Source organism: Podarcis bocagei (genome assembly GCF_964188305.1).
Source record: "Podarcis bocagei genome assembly, chromosome: 1".
NCBI lineage: Eukaryota > Metazoa > Chordata > Lepidosauria > Squamata > Lacertidae > Podarcis > Podarcis bocagei.
This window is the reverse complement of record NC_138125.1, coordinates 65114823-65140358: the sequence shown is the minus strand read 5'-3', so window position 1 is coordinate 65140358 and position 25536 is coordinate 65114823. Positions and strand designations below refer to the sequence as shown.

The 25536-nt window shown below is 44.4% G+C and overlaps 1 protein-coding gene across 4 annotated transcripts in view; it reads left to right on the top strand.

The window, feature by feature from the left end:
• Positions 1–25536, top strand: part of BDNF (brain derived neurotrophic factor) — a 72610-nt gene that overhangs the window by 11199 nt on the left and 35875 nt on the right. The window contains exon 1 of one of the 4 annotated variants that reach the window (XM_081166463.1): positions 20084–20338. The exons of the other annotated variants lie outside the window; for them this stretch is intronic. The gene's annotated coding sequence lies outside the window, so the exon portion shown is untranslated. Of the gene's footprint in view, positions 1–20083; positions 20339–25536 lie in introns of those variants that run through there. 4 annotated transcript variants of the gene reach the window in all.

Sequence of the window (25536 nt, the reverse complement as noted above, 5' to 3'; positions counted from 1 at the left end):
TCTTCTTTATTTAATAAATAAATGCCTTGTAGAACATGTCCTACAAGGTGGCAGAGGTCAATATAAAGTGTGACAAGCAATAATAAATAAAAACAATCCAAGTACACAAACCCCCACCCTGAGAACTGGTCTGTATACCATCTTACAGACTATCAGCCTCTAGCCTTTAATTTCTGATCAGGAGGACGGGACATATTGATCCTGCCACACAGGATGTTCTATGCTGACCCCCTTTTGGAGAAATGCTTGTCCTCCCAACATTAGTTTTTGGGCCAATTTTGCATGGCCATTGTTTAAGTGGCAAGATGCAAGTTGCATTGATGTGGCTTGGCCATGCGATCACTTCACCGTCCATTCCCTGTGTGGGCCACTGCAAAGTTTTGAAGTATGTCATCAGCAGCTGCAGTAGCACAGTAAAATGCGCTGGTGGCATGAAATATTGGAATTAGGAATACCAGGGGAAATGATATATGGATTATTAACCCTCGAGATGCATTTATCCTGCATTTTTGTTAAGGTATTCTTAACAAGGCATGCCCCGTTTTCATTTTTAACAACTTTGGCAGCTTGGTGGGTTTTTGGTTTGTTTGTTTGTTTGTTTGTTTGTTTGTTTAAAGAAAAAAGTGTATCCAATTAAAGTTAGGACAGCTTAGTTTCAATGTGAAAACTCAGCATTTGTTTAAATTACTGAAATCAGTGGGGCTTAAACTTTGTCTGGGTCATGCCCTATGAAAAATGAAAGCAGGGGGAGATACACCTTCAAATTACTGTATCACAAAACTGCATAAAAGATACAAATAAGAAAGAAAGTTTCTAAAAGAAAAGGCCATTTAATACAGAATGTGTATAAACTTTCCAGCACTGGAAGCATGTCTTATTCTAAATTCAATGTCCCAAAGCAAACATGCTTCCTTTTCTTTCCTTCTGAAGCAGGCAGGATCAGTTAGAAAGTTGGTTCTCTTTCTGCAGTGCATCGAGGGCACCATTTTTCCAGCTGGGTACTTAACCTATATCCTATGTGGCATCCAATTTACTCTGACATTCAGGCAGAATGATTAGGTAACCTAATCATTAAGCCTCAACTTTTTCACTAGCTTGCCATCTTAAATGTTTCCCTGACCATATCACATGTGGGGGGTGGGGTATGGATTAATGTCCTTCCCCCCCCCCCCTGTGGCTCAGAACAGGAAAAGACAATAATAAACCACCAGTATGTGTGTCAACTGGTCTAGAATTCATGGGAGACTTTTAAAAACGTAAACATCATTATAAACAGTATTTGTTCATTTCTCAATCATAAATGCCAAAGTTGATCATATTCTCATATATATACTGGGAAGGGGAGAAATGCATGCAATGGTAATTAGACGTATTCTGGCTTTTTAAATCAGAAGCTATTTACACCTTGAACTTCATGAATAATACATGATATACAGGCATGATAAGAGATAATTAGATGGACCAGCTAAGAAGAATGCGAAAGGGGGCCGGGAACCCAGGGATTGCATAAGGTGTGTGGGCATTTTGACATCTAAGAAGCGCTATAGATCTGGCGTTAACTACCTCAGCCTCATGAAGATAATTAAGGAGAAATGTGGGTGTCAAAACACACACACACAAACCTAGCAAACTTCCCATAGATTGGCTAGCTTATTGCAGCAGTTCAAAACACAATTGGCAGACGCCCACATTGGTCATGATTGCCCTTTGATGCAGCTGTTATTGACTTTATAAAGATGCCAGAGTTAAAATGCTGTCTTAAGCTCATTGTTTGACAAGTTCCTGTCTAGGATTCTGTCATGGCAATAAATGTCAGCCTATCTACTGAAGTTCTTATATTTTGTTGTGTCCGCGAAGAGTCAAATAGCAAATTACTCATATATTCAGTTCAATCCAAAGATGTTCTGTCTTGTAAGAAGCCTCTCAGCTGTCTTAGGAAATGTTCTATGACAACACGTTCTCCATCTTCTTTTCAATCTATTTCTCATCCCCCCCCCCCCATTTGTATATACTGTTCTGGAATACAGAGTAAAAAGCAGGTTGGCTTGACCCTTAGGTTTTTAAGTCTTTTTTAGAATTGGATTTCTAGTCCACATTGTCAATAAGACCAAGGATGAATAATAATCCTTGTCTTGTACATGGCTGTAGCATCAATGAGCTACTACAGCTCAAATGAGCTACTGCAGCCAAATCATTGCACATAAATAATGGCCATATCACACAGTGTCAATTCAACTGCAATTCTTCTCGCACATTCACCGGTCAGTTGTTAAGGCTTCGCTCACACATGCATTTGCACCACTTGACATCTCTGCACTTGATCACTGTTCATTTGGTGACTGGCAGATGAAGGTGTAAATTGCCTTCACTGAAAAGCATGGCATGTGAGATGACATGAAAGAGATTAAAGTTCCATCTTTGGTGTTTTATACTACGATGGTCCACTGACCCATGCAGGTCATTATTTGATCTTATTATAACAAGTGGCAAACATGCAATATGTACCTACCTAAACACATAGAAATCAGGTGATGTACATGCATGTGTGAGCTTTCCCCTAGCCCATAGATGTGGATCTGGTATAAGCTGGAGATCAGTGCTAGCAGAAGGACTATCAATGCATACATTTTTGCTTCCACTGCTGAGCCATAGCAATCACCAAGATACAACCCTTGTCATGTATACTCCTCTCTGTTCGGTCTTCGTTCACAAAACATCTATTGATTTCAAAGTTCTCAGCTTGTGTAATAGTTTTCTTCAATTTTCTGATGCCCCTGGAGTTCCTGTGATATCCTCACCCCACCCCACCCCCACACAACAAGCCTTGCAGTTTATCAGCTGCTTTGTAATTTAATTCCTTGATCTGTGTGTTTCCCTAATCTCCTGCCCTGGACATTTTCCAAGATCCTCATTGCTCCTCATTGCTTTTCCTGGCTATAGAGTGTATCCCCAACAGAAGATTCATTTCGCATATTACTGTGGTCTCTGTTCCCAGCCTACTTTTACTTTATTTGATACCAAATAAAGCACTGTGTGTTGAATTTTGCTACCATCTTCACCACTGGGAGGTTTCTAGGAACTTTCTCAGCCTATTGTAATTAAAGATGGTGGTCAGATTTGAGGTGAAAGGTTATATATACTCTGCTAAGCAGACTAAGAGACCTCACAGCTACTAAATAAGACAAGTACTTTGGGTCTTGTTTGGGGACAGAATCAGCCTCGGTCACCCTGATGGAGAGACAGAGGAAGTGCAACCCTACTGAGTCTGCTCTGTGGCATTTGATACCATTGACCACAATGTCTTCCTCATGAGTTGGAAGTTTGGGTCACTGTTCTGTCATGGTGTCACTCCTACTTCCAGGGATGGTTCCAGATGACAGTATTAGATGACAGTGCCTCCACACCTGGTAAGTGATCTTGAGGGTGCCACAGGGCACAGTTTTGTTCCCAGTGCTACTTAGCATTTATGCAAATCCTCTGAAGGTGTACACTAGATGATATGGGGCAAGGTGACATCCATATGTGGATGACACCCAGTTCTATTTCTCTGTAACACATGAATCAGCAGAGGACATGCACATCTTAAACTGGTGCCTGGATACAGTTAGATGAGGGTTAATAAACTGTGACCAAATAATGGAGGGGGGCCCAGAAACCCTCTAGATGGATAGTCCCTAGGTTTAGGAAATGGTCTGTACCAGCTTTGGGTGGGGTTCCACTCTCTCTGATGAAGAAGGTGCATAGTTTGAGGGTGCTCCTAGAGCCATCACTGTCACTATGGGCCTTGATGACCTCAGTAGCATGGTGCACATGTTACCAAATTTGGTTGTTTTGCCATCTACAACAGTTCCTGGACCTAGTGGTCCATGCAGTAGATAGACTATCCTTGTGCCCGATTCAGAAGCTGAAGCTACCTGAAAACACAGCTTCTAGGATTCTCAGTAGTGTATCCAGCTTTGCACATGTTACACCAGTGTTGAAATATTTGTACTGGCTTCTTATTAGCTTTCAAGCCAAGTTCAAGGGGGTTTGGGTTGACATTTAAAGCCTTAAACAACTTAGAACTAAGGTACCTAGCAGACTGCCTCACCCAGTACAGACCAAGCTGTGTCTTTATGTATTTATTCATTTGTTGCATCTCTATTCTACCTTCCAGTCAACACATGGTAGCATATGTGGTTGTCTTCCTCCCCATTCTTTCCTCACAACAACACTGTGAGTTAGCTTAAGCTGAGAAACTGGCACTGGCCTAGTGAGTTTCACCCAGTGAGTTTCATGGCTAAGCAGGGATTTGAACTCTAGTCTCCCAAGTCCTAGCCCAATACTCTAACTACTAAACCACGCTTAAGATCTTCTATAGATTGTATTTTGGTGACAAGCTTTCTTGATGGTAGCAGCCACTCTTTGGCATGTCCTTGCATGGGTGGTTCAAGAGGTGTCCGCATAACAGAGACATATGTTTACCCATATCTATCCTGGACTCTGATTCCTAAATCTTAAAACTTTTTTTCCTTTTACACACCACTTGGTTTTATCAGTGATATACAGTTTTATTCAACTTTTATTTTAACTTTCTTTAAGAAAAATACTTGATGGTTTTATTTTTAAATGAATTTAAGCAAGGCAGTAAATATCACCCTATCAAATAGCAATAGAAGCAAAACTGAGATGTAGCTACATAGAAGAACCACCAGCAGTGATCATATAAGCTACTTGTGATTTTTTCCTCTCATGAGCCATAAAACATCATATAAATTAATGACCACTTGAGTACAGGATCCTTACCACTTGAGTACAGGACCCTACCAACTGGGAACTTCTCTTATGCTATCCCTTGCTGAAATACGCAGGAGGTTCACAACACCTAGCAGCAGCTACTATTCATTTCGGTGGATTCCTTGTTGCAAGAAAGGCTTGTGGTAGGGACTGAGGAGTAATGCTGCTTATAAAAAATAAAGTATGGAACTCTGAGAGGGAAGCTAAGGGAGAAACAACTAATGCATCATAGTTCTTTTTCCTTTGAGCTGGTGCAACTGCTGACAAAGAGAAATAAAAGAGTCCAGTATGAGTGACAATGAGCACGGTAGGGTCACGGCTTCAAGCTGACACGGTGGCCCACAAGAAAGTCTCTGCAAGCGTCCATTTCCCTGGACACTGCTGCTGTGCGGCTCTTAACAATCACTTCTCAGGCCTTTGTCTTCCTCTGTAAACAGCACCCTCAGGAAACTGCAAGGAATGCCACAGCCACACCATCAACTCTCAATGTCATTCTGCCTCAGCCTACATCACTCTTAAGGCCCCATCTGCACTATACAGTGGTACCTCTGATTATGAACTTAATTCATTCCGGAGGTCCGTTCTTAACCTGAAACCGTTCTTAACCTGAGGTACCACTTTAGCTAATGGGCCTCTTGCTGCCGCCACACGATTTCTGTTCTCATCCTGAGGTAAAGTTCTTAACCGGAGGTACTACTTCCGGCTTAGAAGAGTCTGTAACCTGAAGGGTTTGTAACCTGGCGTTTGTAATCTGAGGTACCACTGTACATTTAAAGCAGTATCATTCCATGTTAAAAGAATCATGGCTTCCCCCAAAGAACTCTGGGAAGTTTAGTTTGTTAAGGATGCTGAGAATCATTAGGAGACACCCCCCCCCATTCCCCTCACAGAGTTACAATTTCCAGAGTGGTTTAACAACCAATCCTTTCTCTCAGGGAACTCTGGGAATTGTAGCTTATTGATTTCCACTCACTAAGTGCATCAAAGCAACTAGAGTAACTATAGGTCATATTAATTCAACTCACCTTCCCCTGGCAATAAAGGATCCTGAAATCTATTAGTGAATCCTGTTACAGGATATGACAAGCATAGATCTTTATGGGAATGAATCTAAAGGAAATTATTTTTTGAAACCAGTTTTCCATTATTTCCCCAAAGCAGAACTCCATAAACTTGCAAACTGCCTGGCAAAGTTCTTTGTTCCTCAAACATTAAAATCTCAAATGAAGAATTGAAACAAGCTGAAAGAGGTCAGCTTTCTTAATGCTGGCCTGTATTCCAAACACATTTACAAGATGTTTTATGTGAGCAGCCTATATCCCAGAGTACGTCATCAGAAAAAGCTTCAGTATTTCAAAAATAAGATTGTTAATTGAATACACCTGGTTCTTTTCCTCACCTGTATAAAGCAAACTCCTTTCAGGTTAAAGTCATTTACTTTAAACTAATTACAAGAGCACACATCCCATTTAAATAACAGCAGTCATGCAACATGTGTGATATTCCTCACCATTCAAGAAAATGTAAGGCTCATGTATGGTCATCACAGAATAGTTCTGCAGAAGAACTTTTACCATATCAGTTATCATCGCAACGGACTATTTATCACAATAGACACAATCTGGAGCTCCATGGGGCTATCAACAGTTGGAAGTAGCCCCACTTAAGAACATAGGTAGAGCCCTGTACGATCTAAGGCCTTCCTAGTCCATTATCTTGTTCTTACAGTGGCCAGCCAGACACCTGTGAAAAGTCCACAAGCAGGACCTGAGTACAAGCCAACTCTGATTCTGAAGTAAACATAAAAGTCAGTTGGTGCAACAGAAGCCTTGCACACCTTTCAGATGCATCAGAGTGGAAAGATTATCCAAGATATAAACAAACTAGATAGTGCCAACTCCACATTTTGGATAGTTCATGACAGGGGTGCCAACTTGAATAAAATATGGGGGGGGCAAGTAAGCCCTGCCCTGCATAACTGATCACATGATGCGGCACACGGACACAATTTGAATGGCAATGCCCATTAACTTGGGGGTGGCCCTCAAATATTTTATTGATCAAGATAGCCTCATTCAGTTAGGGCATCCTCACCACCACCATTGCCCATTTTCAACCACCCAGAGGGAGAGTGGAAAGCAAGGAGAGGATGCAGCTTTGTCTCGTCACTCTTGGGAGCACTTGCATGGTCAAAAAGCAAGAGAAGAGCAGATTCCAAGGCAGAGCAACACGGGTCAGAGGTTCCAGGGATCAACAGTGAAGCTCCTGCTAAGCAGACAGGCCTCATCAGATGCCCAGTGATGCTGGCCTTTGGCACGAGCCCTGAATTTCAGAGAATTGCATGAATGCTACCAACCCAAGCAAAGGTGGCATAAAAGAGTTTTGGCCTGAGTGAGGCAGGGAATCTGAACTGCCTCCTGCACCATAAATATATAACAATACACTCTTTAATCAACACTATGTTGACTTTTAATGGTTCTTCATAATAAGGCATGTGAAGTGAGCCCTGCTCTGCCCTCAAGTGGATCTGGTAAGAGATGGTGATATGGTTGATAGCAGCATGATAATGACTCAGGCGATCCCATTTTACCAACAAGTTATGACCTTTAGAATGTAATAAGTCTTGCCAAAGGGTTGCCTGGTGGAGACGAGAAAGGAGCTACTAATTCAGGAACAGCAGGGGGTGGGGGTGGGGGAACAGAAACTCCACAAATTAAAGAAGACAGTATTTTTAGCAATCTAATCTCTGGTGATTTATGAGCCTTCAAGGCTTTTAAATATCAAATCGCCTGCATTTTCATGAGTCAGTGCTTTATGGTGCTTTTCAATAAAGACCAGCTGCTCTCCAGCAACCCATTGGCCGAGTTATGATGCAGCTAACTGGAGGCCGGTCCATTGAAGCAAATGGGGCTCTGCTCTGCTAACCTCAGTCTGTTCTCAGCCAACCCCCGTTTGCCTACTTGCTAAACAGACAACCAGTCCAGGGGTGGTACAGCTTGCAGTTTCCCTCCTTCATAGCAATGTTGCCTCTGCAGGGAGGAGTTGTGGAGAAAAGTAGAATTAGTTGGCTGCATCTGTCATTGGCTCTGGGTAAACTGACCATTGGGCTCCCTGCCTGAATGCCCCACTACAGTCTCAATGGGCACCAGACACCACTAATTCAGTGTGTGGTGCTGCAGCTGCAGGGATGCTTGAATGCCAGTAAAAGTTGCATCTGTTGCCATTTTTGCTTAGCTTGCTATTTAACGTCAACCCTCAGCAACAGCAACGTTAAACACCACCGAGGCAAGCGCTTCTACAATGCAAATTAGGCACTCCTATAAAAAGAAAAGCTTTGGCTCCAGCTCTCGAGGGCAAACAGAGGCTGTGCAAACAGAGCTGGAAAATAATGCAAAACCCGTGGGTTCCCAATTTGAATTGACATATGCAAAACAATGGAAACATTTGCCAAATTTAACTCAATTAGCAGATTTTTCCTGTTGCTAAACAAGGGTGTGAGTCTGAAGATGGGGTTTCCGTAAATAATAGCTTCTTCACAATGCCAAACTTGAGTCTGTGCCTGAAAAGTGAACGCCAGTTTTGATTCTGATAATCAGATTTCACAGAATATGGAGCTTGCAGCTAGCATTCTGATTTTTGTTGTATCCGTGTGGTGACAAGATCCAGGAAGCAAGGGCAAAGAATACTAAGCAAGGCAAGGTGGATCAGGCAGTGGCAAAAGCAAAGCAGTTCTGTAGCAGGTTCAGCATTGTGTGAATCCCTGCTGCCATTCAGAGTGAAAAAGCTGACCTCACCCAGAATCACTTGTGGTGGGTGGCTCTGACTTTATCACATGACTTGTTTTCACCCATAGGTGCTCAGAATGCCCCACAGGTTTACTTGTCAATCCCTCCTTTCTCTTAAGCTCAGTAGTGGCACTGTTGTGCAATGCACTCCTATGCGTGCCTATTCAGAAGTAAGTCCGGCTTAGTTCAAAGGAACTATTCCCCCCCCCCAAGTAAGCAAGTACAGGATTGTAGCCTGAAACATGCTTATGACTATATGTGCAATTTTGTCTGTTTCACAAATTTCTGTAATCTTAATATCACTTCCTCCAAAACTGCACTACTGTCGCACTTAATTGGCTGGAGGAAGCCAGCCTTCATTAACTATTTCAGTTCTTTTCCTTAATGAAAACACACTTGGCAAGTCAATTTTTAACACAGTAAGCACCAGTAATGTCATAGCAGGATATAAACATGTTTTATTGCGCGGCAAAGTAATGCATGTTGCATATATGGGTTGGATATGTGATCACTACTGAATAGGACTGCAGGGGGCAGGGGAGGCAGCTTGGAAAATGCTTCCACGTTAAGTAGCTATTCTTCCAAAGATTAGATTTCAGAAAAATCTTTGGGAAAGAATAATGAAAATGAAACAGCTTCTGTCTAGCAATTAGACTGTTCTATGGGTGTCAGATGCCTTCAATTGAGATGATAGATAGATAGATAGATCATAGATAGATAGAGATCTGTTACTCACTCACACTGGAAAGATGACATGACATACCATCTCCTAGGCAACAAGTCCAGTTTGAGGGTACCACAGTACAAGGGTTCTGAATCAGCTTGTATCACCTATTCTAGAATGTGATGCTAAAGAATTATTGCTCAGCTCTGTGGCATTGATACTATGTGACCCCTCAGGGTTCTATCTTGCCTCCCATGCTGGATAAACACCTCTGTGAAATCACTAGGTGAGGATGTCCATAAATTTGATGTGAGGTATCAACTCAGTGATTGATTGCTCAGGCTGAAAGTATGCAGCAGACCTTGGAGCTATATAGGGGACAATGGAATAAAACTGACTTTCTAGGTGTACCTGATTTCCAGAACCAAGAGGATCCTAGGTTTTCTTGTGACAATGTCTACAGCACATCTGACATTTCATATTAAATCATAGAGATGACTTCAAAATTAATGGTTGCTCCTGTTGAGAAAAGCTAGAGAACATTTGACTGGCCATTTTCTGCTTGGAATTGGAACTGACCCCATCTGGGCCTGCCCTGTTTTGGAATGTTCAGAATCTTCTAGAGATATAAAGTATTCTGATTCCTTCCATATAAGAATATCAAAGATAGATTTGTTTTTAACCACACTCTTTCATGCATTCATTTGGTTTTACTATCCACCAGCTGTATAGTTAATAGATTGTAGGTCGTGGAAACAAGATAAAATCAAAGAAAAAAATATGGTAATAATTTTGTTTTATTATACCTCTGAGGGGTTCTACTGTTGTTATAGTCCACTATCAACGTATGAATGAGAAATATGCTTTTGTCTTGCTTTACAAATCAGAACAAAAACCATTGTGGAGAAATCTTAAAGAGTCCTGGGACTTTATAATTTACCCATTACTAGATACCAGTATTAAATGGTCAAACAAGATGACTGGCCACAATGATGGAAAGAGACAATAGATTTGGCCACAGGGGTCAAATGCATCTGCCAGTTTACAGATCAATGGGACCACACAGGGATTCTCACCTTTAGTATGGATTCAAGGGGGCAGGAACCATTGGAGCTGGCATTTGGCCATCTTCTAATGGGTATCAGCATGGTCTGTATTTTCAGTTAATGGTAGATTCAACATCTCACATATTCAATGAAATGAATGACAGCACACAAATGAGTCATTTTAATAAGGAACCCCTTAGACCTTATGCATATGTAATTCAATATAAGTTTCATCTCTGACCACAAGCCATACACAGTGGCTGAAGAGAACACTGTGGTTTGGATTGGTACCCAGTAGGATATTTAACTTTTAGCATTCTGCTGACATTTATACTCTGAAAGACAAAATAGTTCCATAATTCTCCCGGGCTTCCTCAACAGTCTTTTATTCATACAACCCACTTTCAGATTTACCAGTCCCCAGCAAGGAGGAACCACTAAGTCCTGAGACAGGACCTGACAGAAATCTATCTCTCTGCCCATCTCTCCATCAGCCTCAGACTTTATAATTCAAATTTGAATGAGGATGGGAAGGAAGAGAGCAGAGGGAAGAAGAGATCCATGTTATATATACTTAATATTTTGTTCTTAATGTGGAATGAGGTTCTGGACTACAACTCCCATCACCCTTGACTATGGGCCATGCTGGCTTGGGCTGATGGGAGCTGGAGTCCAAGAACACTGGGAGGGTCACAGGTTTCCCACCAATAGTTAAAGTCTCTGGTCAAAAGCATCATGGAAAAAAATGAGTTATTGAGGAATTTGAAGGAAGATGAAGATGTGGCACAGTTCTGGGAAGGAGTTCCGGGCCTAATGGGTAACAAGGGAGAAATATCATGAATAATTCATCAATAAACTCAATAAATTCTTGGAAGGGAAAGAGAAGTCATTTCCAGCATGTTTCGACCCACAGTGCAGGAAGAGTTTCCTGATTTCCCACATTTAGTCAGTCCTGAATCTATGAACCGCTTCTTATGAAACATCCTGAAGCAATTTAGCAATAAACCACATATTTTAAATATGTCTAGTCCAATGCAGATAAACTGGGTTGAAAATCACTTGAAAGGCTCGTTGGAAATGGAATAATAGAGATCCAATGGCAGGATTCACCGTATCTCTCTGTGGCTAAGCCTATCTTGTTGGGGCTCTTGTTAACAAAGGGGGTTTTTTTGCTGCACTTTCTCTCTGTCTGCATGTTGATCTCCCCTCCTGTTATTTCTTCTCATTTTCAGCTATCACCAAGACATGTGGTCAAGATCTCTGGTATTGTTAGCCCAGAGAATCATGAAGTGAGAGGCAGAAATGCACTCAGGTTCTGGACACCAGATACCCAGATACTTTGCTCTCTGCTCAGACACTAACTTTTTAATGCCTACCAGAGCACATGAGAGTAATCCAGTAACACCAGTGAAATTAATTCCCAGTTCTTATGAGTTGTGAGTGCATAGGCACAAGGTATAACTCTGTCACCACTGAAGGATCTCAAACATCAGGAAAGATGACATTGGACCCAACAAACTAAACCTTGCGTCCATCTTATTCCCGGTGCTTTCTGGGTTTCACAGTGTGTGCATTGCTGCTATATTTAATGATAGACCTTTGTCTCTATATTATCCATTTCTCCTATGTGGTTCAGGGCATCGTTACCCCACATTTTTGCTATGCTGGAACCTTTGGAAGTTTTCCCTCCTTGATAGCCAGAACTGAATGTATGCTGTGATTCTGCAGCAACACGGGAAAAATGCAAATCTGGTATTTGGGGGGCAAAATTCAGCTTCCTAATAATCCCAGCTTTCATTTCAGAAAAACAAGCCTATAGCCCTGTGGGTGCAAAGATATTCTTGAAGGTATGTGGGCAATGCCAGCAAAAATCTCAGAAGCCTGAGAGGTGGCTGAATAAGGTTTCTAGTTGTTGGGGCAAGGCTCCAATGCTATAGATGACTTTATTTCCCTCCCCATGACCAGTGGAGTCACAATACAATCCATATGCATGCCTACTTACAAGTCCATCCCACTGAATTCACTTATTCCCAGGGATGTACGTATAGGATTGCAGCATCAGCATGCCAAAATTAACAACACAAACTGTGATAAGCTATATGGGTCTGATAAACGTGCAAAATCTGTACAGGAATGTAGAATTTCTTGATGCAGAATCTGAATTGCTTGAGGCAATTGGGGTTTGGGCATGGAATAAAGACAGGCTGCCTATAAGAGAGATAGACGCTGAGTGACTAGTGCACTTCTGACCACTAATAAAGCACTACGGGCAGCGACAATTTTGTGTGGGGGGGGTTCTGCTCCCAACCCACCTGTGCACTGGCGAAACACATATAAGCATGCCCTATTACACACTGCCCCCATTCTGCCTTCTTCCAGGTCCAAAAGGTCCCACACATCAGCGATCACATGCCACTTGGATGTGCCCAAAATGGCCCCCGCGTATACTGTGAAATTCAGTGTAAAGATACTGCTGTTGGGTTCTTGGATAGCTTGCAACAATAACATGAAGGTGTCCCCCCCCCATTTTTAAAGGGGTGGAAATACCTATTATACTAAATTCCATGCATTACTTCACCAAATTACTCATCTTTGAAGGAGCCAAGATGCCAAGGTGCAGAGTTAAGCTATGAAATTCTCTCACACAAGAAGTAGCGATGGCCACCAAGTAGAATAACTTTAGAAGAGGGTTATATAAATTCATGGAGAATAAGGGAGGCTATCAAGGGCTATGAGCAACAATTACTTGGTTCAACCTCCACTGCTGGGGACAGTATGTCTGTAAATACCAGTTGCTTGGAACCACAAGTGGGGAGAGTGTTGGTGGGCTCCGGGTCTGCTTGTGGGCTTCTCAATGGCATCTGGTTGGTCTCTGTGAGAACAGGATGATGGACGGGACTTCAGTCAGATCCAACAGGGCTCTTCTTAAGCTCTTCTGTTATCAGTGATGGCACCACTTATAAAATGTTCAGCTTTATTTGATGGATACACACTTTTGGAGGTGCACTTTTAGGATTGGGTTTGCTGAGAAATTGGAATAGAGCATTGGTAGCATTAACTTCTTGGAAAGATGAATGATGTTCGTGGTTACTGAAAGCCAGGAGAAAAACGGTTTCAGAGGAGCCACTGAAGAAAATACAGTTTATTTGCAAAATATATATATATGTATATTTCCTACTTTCTTCTTCTTCTTCAGAAAATAATGGCCCTGTTAACACTTTTATTGCATGAGATGGATACTAGGAACAGTGTTGTGTGTCTGTAAGGCATACAGATATTGCAATAGGAGTGGGTGTAGAAATATACCGGTAACTTACTTCATATTAAATGGAAAAAGACAGAAAGGAAGAGGAATGTGTTCATTTTGATCAGTGGAAATCATTGTTTTCATGAAAGACCATTATTTCTGCTTCTCCCTCCCCCTTTGTGATGGTTGGGAAATTAACATTTTGTAGTGGAAACCAACACTTTTATAATATAATAATTCACTGGGCAATGTAGGCCAATGAGTGCAGCAGCAAATGATGGATTTCATAGAATCATAGAATTGTAGAGTTGGAAGGGACCCAGAGAGCCATCTAGTGTGTTCTGCTGAGATTTCTGTGTTGGCTAAAAAGTACAATCTATATGGTGCCCTCCCATAGCTAGCATGTTGTCATACAAGTTAAACTAAATTACGTGCCATGTCTACAAGCTCCATTTTGTGTTGAATAGCTCCATTTCTGATTATTGCTGCTATTATATTTAAATTGTAGCGTGACGCGAGCTAGCTGATTTCAAGCAACTTCCTATTGCTTGTATTTGGGAGTACAAAAGGAGGACAGGAATAGTTGGACATACGTAACTAGGAAACGCGCATAAACACAATTAAATATAAAATGCTGCTAGTAGTATTAGAAGTGACCTCAGCCAATTAAAAAGTATTAATGGGGAAAAAATACTCCGGTGTCAAAACTCTGAGTTCATTGACATCACTCTCATTTGTATAATCAGGATTAATTTAGATTTCCTGACAAGGAGAAACAAGAATCCAGGACATTTTCTTGACCTTTTCTTCTCAGAAAACTGGTTTGGGATGAAATCATATTAACCAAACAGATGGTTAAATAGATAGCAAGGAGAAGTTTGTTTATGTTTTTAAAAAGAGAGAGAGAATCCTAGGAGCCTGTTATAGGTAGATTAAAATGTGACTCTTTTGAAGGGTGGGGGAAGTGTTTAATTTTAGCTAATGAAGTTTTGCCTTTCTCTTAAAATGTTAGAAATCCATCACCTATAGCCCCACTTTCCCTCTCAGTGGAATAGCTTAAAGTGGCTTACAAACATAAAATCTAACATTAAAAAACAAAAACACAGTGATCCAACCAGTGAAATGCAGCTGTTCACACTAAAACCATCAGCAGCAAAATCATCATCACAAGAACACAAAGAGCAGTGTTTCAAATGGAATGTTTCCAATTGCGAATAGAAAAATGGATTGGGGGGGGAGGGTTGACCTAAACTCTTAGGGCAAGAAGTTGCACGTTTAAGGTGCCACCACCAAGGATGATCTCTTACTCATAGTCACTAATCTTGCCTCAGGTATGTGCAACAGGGATGCAACAACTGATCTTAAAGGCTGGGCAGATTCACATTAGAGGAGACGGTCATTCGGGTATCTAAGGCTTCATAGGTAATAGCCAGCACTTTGATTTGCACTCAACAGCAGCTCCACTTAGTACATGTTACAGTGGTACCTCGGGTTACAGATGCTTCAGGTTACAGACTCCGCTAACCCAGAAATATTACCTCAGGTTAAGAACTTTGCTTCAGGATGAGAACAGAAATCGTGCTCTGGCAGCGCGGCAGCAGCGGGAGGCCCCATTAGCTAAAGTGGTGCTTCAGGTAAAGAACAGTTTCAGGTTAAGAACGGACCTTCAGAACGAATTAAGTTCTTAACCCGAGGTACCACTGCATATAGTTTGTAGGAAATGTAGGCCAGACCCATACAAGGGGGAAAGGTGAGGGGCAGGGGAGATAATAATGTTTCAAGAGGGGTGTGGAGGAAAGCTTTAGAATGTATGAAAAGGAGGAGAGGGCTTGGGGAAGAATTGCCCTCCTTCAGCATCTGTGGTTACACTTCAAATTTCCAGTCCAGTACGCTGCATGCAAGGGAGTTAAAGCTCTTTCCAGGCTCGTTTCTAACTCCGTGGGGAAAGGGAGGGGGCTGCTATGGCAGATGCCAAGTCTGGCTGAGGAATTTTCCATGCCCCCTACATTCATCCATCCAGCTAATAGCAAGCAGGTTGCCGACACTGATAACATGGTGAGGCACAGTCAGTATAAAGATGCTGGAAAGGCCTTTAGGGTTGCAAGCTGGCGCTGTGGAGAGGTGAAGGGGGTGGAAGTGGAAGTGAGAGAAACTATGATGTGACATAAGATGCCATGGTTGTCTGTGAGATCCCATGGTTTATAACCATGTTAACCAGGGTTAGTGTTATGTACCACTGAGGTCAGTATGCATTACAGTAGTCCATTCAGCTCTCTGCATCTCCTTTTAAAAAGTAAAAGAAACAACTCCAAAAGTTGCAGTTGGATATTTATTGGGACACTCCAACATGTCACAACATAGTAATAAGTTTTGGAGTTCTCCCCAAAATCAGGCAAGGTGTTACATAAGGTGGGGAAGGAGTTTAAACATTAGGCAATTTTAGACTTATTTCCAAGGTGTGGAGATTCCGGCCTGCACAAGTCTCTACTAGGTGCTGCAGATATCAGCTTACATCCCTAGGGTTCTAGGAAAATTAAGCCATGGCTTCTCCCCATTTTGGGGGAACATCAAGCCCAGATCTGCCTCTTATACATAGTTTCCTAGTTCAGCAGGGAGAGAGAGAAAAGTTCAGGTAACAGAGTTGGGTTAGATTCTTGTCTAAGACCTTGGACAGCTGCATCCAGTTAGACTAGACCTCTGGTCTTCAACTACAACCATGCAAAATACATGGTAAAAAATTAAGAAATGGGTCCCCCAAATGCATGTTTGGGTTGAAAGTGCGGCCCGGGCCTGAGAAGTTTGACTTGGTCTTACTTGGCCATTAAGCCCCTCCCGACATCCTTCTCACTGTGCTTTCATGAAGATTTCTGCTCAGTGGGCAACTGTGATCCTGGAGACCTCACATTAACATCTCTCTTTTAGTTACTGATGACTGCATATCTCCATTGGCACTGCTAGGAGGATGACTGGGGAGGGATGGGGAGTAGTGAAAAACAAGGAAGTTTGGTTTGAGCCAGGCTCTAGCCCTGCATCACATAAACTTATAAAATATAAACAATTGTACTCTGCACATGCTTGAAGGTACCATTTTCTCACTGATGTGTGTGCACTACAAACCTGCACACATCTAGGACTGTGGATGGAGTCCACCATGCACACTTCAACAGCCTAGGACTTTCACATCTCTTTTTCTTTTCTTTTTGGCAAGGGTCTCGTGTTCTTTAACACTAGATACCACAGAGAGCTTTGAGAGGTGAAGCATTTCTACCTGTCACATACCTGCTTAAAGGCAAATGAAGCCCTGCTTCTTTAAAACAGCAAGCTTACATGACCTGTGGCACCTGATCTTTCTCGAAATCAAACACTTCCCTGGTGCAACTAGAGGCAGGATATTCAGGAGATGTATTCTTGATCACACTGTAAGTGTGATCCCTCTAAAAAGAGCCGCTTGTAGAATTACCTCTTTTGTTCTTATTAAATCTAAGGTATATTAGCCATTTCCTTCCTCCGTATCTCCTTCATTCATTTTTTTTCACCATCTTGATGGATTCTTGCTCCCTGGAAGGGGGAGAGGTGCATATGGGATTGTCTGCCTCAAAATAGTAGAGCCCTGCTGGATCAACCAAGACTAAAACCCTGCTCTCACAGTGGTCAAGCAGATGCCTATGGGAAGCCAGTAAGGATCTGCTTGTGATTCTCAGCTGCCGGTATTCAGAGGTATATTGCCTCCAGTAGCAGAGACAGAACATGGCCATTATGGCTAGTGGACATGGGTAGCCTTATCCTCCATGAATTTGTCCAATTGCCTTTCAAAGCCACCAAACTTAGTAACTATCACTACATCATGTGGGAGCAAATTTACTATGTGGCTGTGTGAGGAAGCACTTTCTTTTGTATGTCCTGAATCTTCCAACACTCAGCTTTGTTGGCTGGTCCAAAGCACTAGTATTATGAGAGAGGGTTCATCTCTACCATGTCCCCCCCTTGCTTGTCTTCCCCCCCTAAATTAAGATACCCCAGAGGTTACCCCCTTTCTATGTAGAGGAGTTGCTCCAACCCCTTCACCATTTTGACTGCTCTTTTCTGAAACATTTCCAATATCCTGTGTCTCCTCCCTCCTCTTGAAGCTCTGCAATTTCCTTGGCTGGCCTTGGGTCCTACGCAACTTGACTTGAAGGCAGCTGGGCACCATTTTATGTTGTACAAAATACTGTGAGCCACCCTTGCACTGTTGACTTTGCTTGGCCTATCCGCTAGTTTACTAGTTCCAGCTGAGGCTGCATACTGGGTGCTGTAGTTAACCCTTCACAGTACAGTGGTACTTCGGTTTTTGAACGTCTCAGAAGTCAAATGTTTCGGTTTACAAATGCGCCTCGGAAGTCAAACAGCTTCCGCGGAGTCGTCCCCCCCCCAATTTTCTCTATTGAATTTGCAGGCCACCCTTTGCACCTCGGTTTTCGAACGTTTCGGAAGTCGAACGGTCTTCCGGAACAGATTATGTTCAAAAACCAAGGTATCACTGTGCTACAATTCCCAGCACCCCTTAACAAACTACAGTACCCATAATTCTTTGAGGAGGAATAGAAATTGCACCTTAAAGGTATAGTGTGTAGATAGCCAAAGACTGACATTTGCATCGCTGTCTGTGCGATGGGCCTGGGAGATGCTTTAAGAGCCTTGATCTGCAATCCTGAACCCCTTGAAATTCCTAAGGACATGTAGAGGACTGCAATGAGGACCACATTTCAAGATCGTTATGAAACCAAAATCTTTGGCAGCACAAGCTAAAGGCACAACTGCAGCACCTTTTTAGGAAAGGAAGAAAAAGCATGGATACTTTACAAAAAACTAAGTGTTTCAGCTTGATGATGATGATATTTTTTAAAAAAAATTGTCTCCCGCCCACCTGACTGGGTTGCCCCGGCCACTCTGGGCGCCTTCAGCGCTTCCAAATCAATGTCTCCTTTTCGCAAGGTAGGGAAAACCCTCTTCCAGAGTTTTAAGGAGAAAGCGAAACAAGTGACGAGGGAGCATCATCGAGCACGTGCCAGGGGCGGCAACCGGAGGCTGGCAGCGATTTTTCCTTCCCCCGCCCCCCCCTCTAATGGGAGGCATCCTTCGCCTGCGTCGGGATTGCGGTTCCTCGTTAGTGCTGCCAGCGGCGTCTCCCTCGGAGAGGCGGGCGGGGCGTCACGTGACCTCCACGCATGGCGCGCGTGGCTTCCCGTCCGCACATCCCACCCTAGCGGCGCTCGGGAGGTTTCGATCCGGCGCTAGGCTGACCCGAGGCGAGCCGCTGATAAACAATGCAATCTCTCCGTCCGGGCCGAGATCAAAGGAAGCTGCTCAGTCGTGTGTGAAGGGGCGGGGCGTGTGTTGCAATTATTAACCTCCGCCACGCAATTTCCACTCGCAATAATTTAATCTGCGTTGGCGGCATGAGCGGGAAAGAGCTGCGCGCGCGGGAGGGGACGAGTTGCAAAATTTGGGCAAGTAGTTGGGGGGGGTCTCTTTTCTCCCTCTCGCTTCCCAAAGCAGCCCCGCAGGAGCCCACTTGGGGTGGCTGGCTTTTGCCAGGAGGCGCGCTTTTGAACCAAAATAATAAATTAAGTTTTGCGGGGCTTTGTTGTTGTTTTTTAAGCGAAAGGTGAGTTTGGGGTTGCGCTGCTTCTGCCTGTCTGGTTCTGTCTGCGAGAGAATCCGCCGGCTGGCTGGATCGAGCACGTTTGCCCGCTGCGTGTTCTCTTCGAAAGTGACTAGTTGTAACGTTACCCGGAGCCTTCATTAATAAAGAATGTTTGTTATTATCTTGATTGCATTCTTAATAGGCAGACTATGGAGAGGTCAGTGAGGGAGCTATATTTAAATGGATCTGGTTTGTTTAATGCACGAACAAGTAAGCCAATCTTTTCCAGCTTTTTAAGGGATTTCGTAACATTTCCAGAGGAAGCCCCAGTTCCCTGGATTTTTAAATTGCTATTAAAAGCCAGGCACTGGAAGGGGGGAAATAATAAAATTTTGTTATTGGTATTCTACCCATCTCCTCACCCAACGCCTTTTTGTCCAATCCACTTACTCCGGAGTAGTCCTATTGCATTGCGATGGGGGGGGGGCTTGAGCATGACCAGCCTGCGGATGGGTCTGGCTCAAACTAACCTGGGAAGGCATAAGTCTCTGCGATATGCGTGGCTGTTACTGGCTTTCAGTTATTTGCAACTTTGCTTCGCGATAAGGCGTGGGGTTGGGGTGGGGAAGCGATTTGGGTGCCTAGTCCAACCCGATCCTCTTCCTTCCCTAGAGAGATCTGGTCGACCAACCCTACCCAGGCAGGGACAAAAAAGTTTGTAGCAGGCGAAAGGGAGCCCTCCCCTTCTAGGGAGCAAACAGCGTTTGCCGTCCGGCATTGGGATGGGGTGGGAGAGGCAACGCGGTTCCTTTAAAGCGGGCACCCCAGTCCTCGGCGTTCCTGCTTGGAAGCGGCTTGACCAATCGAAGCCCAAACGGAGATCTAAATAATTCCTGAGTGAGCAGAAGCCAGCAACGGGCGGGGGGGGGCAGGCGGGCTCGTGTGAGAGAGGCTCCTACGCCAGCCCCCCCCTCCGCCCCGCTGGGGGGGGGGAGAGGAAGGGAGAGAACGAGATCAGAGGCTCCCCACCACGCCGCTGCCCTCCCACCCTTCATAAAGCTTTGATGAGACATTCGAGCTGCTCGCCTCCTCCTGTGTTTCTGGAGCTGCAGGAGGCGGCTGCAGGGACTGGACGGCTGGGAGACGATGTGACTCTCCGGAGGAGACCCCAGCAGGCTTTGTGTGGACGGCAAGGTAGGGACGGGGCGGGGGGGGGGAGAGAAAAGTTGACTCGAGCCGAGCTGGGTGGAGAGAGAGGCGCCCCGGAAAGGGGCAGCAGCAGGGGCGCCAAGCAAAGCGGGAGACGCGAGAGGGCGTCGGAAGGGGAGGGCTAGGGAGCTGCGGACCCGGGGCTCCGGCAGGACCCTGCCGAGGGGTGATTCCCTTCAAGAAGCTGATGGAGCGCCGGGCGGGTGGGAGGATTGGGAGCGAGGGGATCGCGGCGCCATACGCCCGTCGGGCCCGTCCGCTTCCTCGGAAGTGAAGCCCGAGAGCGAGCGCAGCCCCAGGTAAGCGTGGCCCAAACGAGCGAGGTTTGTTGTCCGATCTCCCCCTCTCGGGTGTCGCCCCCAGAGCACCAGACACCTGCTCGCTTCGCGGCTGGCAGGGACTTGGCGCCCTCGCTGCCTCCGGGGGTGGCCGCCTCTGGCCAGGCTATGGCACGACCTGGCTCACCAACGCGCGCACTTAGTTCTCGCTTGCTCGCTGCCTGCAACTTGCCGCGCACTTTCCTCTGCAGAAAGCCCACCCGACGGAGGCGGTGGGAGTCCGAGGGCGGCAGGAGAGAGCGAGCGAGGCAGGCGCGCCGCTGGAGCCCACTCGCTGGAGCCCAGGCAAACAGGCAGGGCTTCCCTCGGCTGGTCCCATCCGACGGTACGTGGAGAGGTGGGGAGCCCCTCGAGGCTGCAGCGCAGCGGAGCGGAGGAAGCGGGTTTGGGGGCGGCTGGCTGCCTGCCGCGCGATTACTGGTGGGCGAGGAAGGGGTTCCCTCCTTTTAGGGCAGCCTTCTTAAGACTGCAGCCGCGGGTTTTAGGAAGGAAGGGTGGGTTTTTGTGACGGGGGGCGTGTCCCCCCCTCCAAACCAGCAAAACAACCCAAGCAGCGCTGCAATTGCGATACTCCTTGGATTTTTGTGGTGGTCTAGTTGTGTGGAGCGAGTTTGTTCGGGTGGTGGTTTTGTGCGTTTTTAATGGGACAGGGGGCCCTCTGCTGGTCAGAGAGAGAGGCGCAGCGGCTCAAGGCCCAGAGGAGAGGGCGGGATTCCAGAGCAAAGCGCCGCCGCCGCCGCCGCCAACCTCTGAATGGGAGTGGGAGGTCTTCTGCTCCACGCAGCTGGGCTAGGTGGGATCATCCGCGTCAGGCTCGATGCGTCTTACATCGCTGGCTCGGAGGGGCCTCGCATCCAGAGGGGGATTTCCTTGTGTAACATGATGTGCTAGAGGAACTTTTTTGCATGAGCACTCCTGCCCAGATGAGAGCAGCCAGGGCGCGGGGAACGCTTCCTGATGACATCAAAGGCAGGCAACTGGGCAAGGAGGCAGAGAAACGCTCTAAGCGACGGAGACCAATCTTGTATGTGTGAGAGATGTAGGAAAGCCAGGGAAATGGGTTCCTGCTTGGAACTTTCTCTCTCTCTCTCTCTGAAAATTACCGGAGATCAATCTCCTTTTAATACAATGCCCACCCACCAACGTTTATTTTAATGATTAACGGGAGGAAGCTGCCAAAATATTTGGGTACAGAAATGAGCTTGCAAGCAAAGAATGCACTTCCTAATGGATTAAAGGGAGGGGCGGGGAGAACATGGGGACAAAAGTGAATCTGGGGGAGCTGTTCTTCACACGGATTTGAGAATTACGTCTAGGCTGCAGTCATTATATGGTATTATACATGGTAGTGAACTCAATCGGCTTAACTTCTGAATGAGCATACATGGGGATGCACTTTTAGATGGGGAACTGTGGATTTCTAGATATGGACTGCTGCATTGACCATGCTACCTGGGACACATGGTAGGCGGTTCCTTAGGGCGAATATGGTTCTGCCCCACCATCCTCAGTCCACCTTCAGGGGTTCCACTGCCTGTCACCTTCCTCCACCTTTGTCTCAGCATTGCTCCATGTAATGCAGGGAGGAGAATGGGAACAAAACAAGTATTAGTTGGCTCTGGCTCCACCAGCCAATGGTGGTCTCCCTGCGTACAACCCTGCTTGTCCCAATGGGCACCAACCAACCCTGGACTCTGACAGGCTGCTGGAGCCCCACCAGAGACTTTGAGTCCAACAATATCTGGATGGTCAATTCCAGGGTAGATAAATTTATGGATAAGACATCTATTTACACACATTAGCTATGATAGCTTAGTGGAACCTCCATGTTTCAAGGATCAGGATGTTTCGATCAGGATGCTGGGGTGCATAGATTTTAACCTGCTCCAGGGAATGCAAGTCTGTTGCAGCTAATTGCTTGGGAAATGAGTGACATAGGTTTGGCTGTGTGCAGTGGTGGCTGCATGGTCCATCTCCCCACCAGCCCAAGAAACTGGCCGTGTTATTAGGAGTAATTCCCTCTAGCATTGCCTCAAGTTCCTTCCATCACTGTGATTCAAAATCTAACTTGAGTGTCATCTCCTGGAAACAAAAAGTTTCACTCATTCTTCAGGGTATGTAGAGATCTATTTATGACTTGGGCAACTTGACGTTGTTGTTGCTGCTGTAGAGAGAATTAGGATGTGTGGCAGCAGCAGTGGGGATGCATAACCGCCTAGGTATGACACACTGCCAGAGGTTATAAATGGAATGTAACGGGAAGTTACTCTGTTGGCTGCAGCTCAGAATTATGCATCTACACAAGCCAGCAAGGCTCAGTAAGTGAACGGAAGGAGACACTTGTTGAAATGTAACCTTTACTGGAATTTAAAACACGCCGGTTACCATAACTGGAATTCCAGGGCTATAAACTTATTTGTCCTTTTTGTCTACTTCGCTAGACAGAAGTCTCTCTCTCTCTCTGTGTGTGTGTGCATGCTTTCCGTAAATTATTAAACTCCTTTTATATTGTGCGTTCAGTCGGTGGATGGGAGGAAACAACTTAATAAAAGCAAGCAATCTCTATATATTTCTGCAATACTCACCTGTGCATTTCATTCACTCATTGCAAGAACAGAGAATATTCATTTCCTATTCGTTGCTTTATCAGATCTGCAATAATTTGTGATCCCAATCTTATCACAGTGACCAGGATTTAAAGAGATCCATATGGCTGTCTAAAGTGGTCTTGTGTGCACACAGTGATTCCCCCCGCCCCATGGTCCCTTGACCTTCTGCAGCATCTTATAGTGTGTGCACATCCACACCAGGGCTTGCTGTGGAAAGGGAGAGTCCGGGAACGCTCAGTGTACAGATGGCACTTCGAATCCTATCCATTATTTGAAAGTGTTCATCCCATTCATTTCCATGCACCTTATCTACATGAAAGTTTAGTTAGTACTGTAACAGAACTTGGGTCTGCCATTCTCTTTCCCGCAGAATAAGCACTTTCCATTTCAACAGGGGTTGTGTTGCTTTGGCCATTTGAGAATCTGGTTGTTTAAGATCTATTTTGAAAATTCAACTTGCAACCTGGGGATTCATAGGTTAGTTAAGCATTGCATGCATGACAAAGCATAACTGAGGACCACAGATTAAGCTCCTGCCACCCCAGTCCTGAATGTGGAATGAAATCCTGTTGTTTTAAATGCATCTTGGATTCAAGTAAGTTTGATTAGGATCTTGCTGACATACACATGAAACTGTTTGATAGCACTGAGTAGCATAGAGGATTATGTACCCCATCCTAGTTATTACCACAACTCTCTTAGCATTCATATTTGGATCTCAAACAGGCGCAGCAGCAGAATTAGGCTGCTGTGTCAACAAGACTTCATAATGCATTATAGCACTTCACTGTGCTTGAAACACTTCATATACATTGCCTTGAGAATCCTTACGACAGCCCTGCCCATTAGATCATTATTATCCCCATACTGTACTGCTGAAGCTGATAATAGTGGCTTGCGTAAGGCCAGCCTTCCCCCACCAGGTGCTTTCCAGATGTTTGGGATGACACCTCTGTGCTGTGCTGCCTGGAGCCTGATGGGAGTCATCATGGAGGGCACCAGGTTGAAGAAGGCTGCCTAAGACCATTGAACAAATATGTGGCTAAGGTGAGATTTGAATGATGGGGAGGGGGGGAACCAATTAAGTGCATGTTTACCCAGAAGTAAGTCTCACAATGCTTAAAGGGGTTTATTTCTCTCTTCCCACCAACCATCACTGCTGCGGATCGCAGCTGCAGTCACTGTCCTCATCAACTTTCTTTAATTTATGTTAAAGTCAGTGCGTCTTACTTTCAGGTAAATACAATTCTTCTTATGCTACAAGTCACCTAAATGAGGTGCTTTTGAAAATGCTACCTAGTAATTATTTTCAGATGTCCAAACAATGAATGAACTATTTGGCAGCTTTGTTGTGTGCTATTGATTGCTCTAATTCTTCAATTTTTTATAAGATTAAAAGAGCAATGTGTTACAACCACGTGCATTCTTTTTTCCCAGAATTGCCATTAGCCTCTTGCCTTGAACGTTAAGGGTTTTTCTTTTTTCCAAAAGTACTTTTTTTAATTACTTTGTTTGCTATACATTTTTTTTTTTTAGGTTATTACCGTTTTGAGATCAATAACCATTACTTATTTATGCTTCTAGTAACTGAGTTTTAATGTATGCAGAGAATCTATCCTGGTAGTATACAGCAAGTACCTGTGCTATCTTTAATTCATGGATTGATAAAAATACTCAGAATTGAAACCATTGTGATATTTATAAATGCACGTACACACAGAGGCAATGGTCCAGGCTGTGTGGCATGAGTAAAATAAAAAGATAATGATGATACTTGTTTATACTGCCCCATTGAGTGAATTTCATTGAGCCACTGACTGGCAGCATGAATGACAAGGCTTACTATTTCACCTTCAGTAGGCATGTGCCATCTATTCATGTAACTTCAAAGCAGCAATACTTTTAACTTAAGTCTATTAGTACTATGATTGAATCTCACACACTAGTTTTCCTGAGCACAAAAAAATTGTGGATAGCTCCTATTAATTTGAAATTATATATACATAATTCCTTTATATGTCCTGAATAACTGAGGTTGGCTCCTAAAAATCTGAAATATCTTTCTGACTCTTAACTTTGGTCCTCTTTTTATGTGCTTAGGATGACACCGTATTGGCCTAAATATGAGCCTCACTTTCCCCCCAAATTCCGACTGTGAAAAGTTAAAGTGGGGCTTATATTCACAACCTTACAGTATGCAGCCAGGAGTGCGGGGCAGACAGCACCAGGAGCGTGG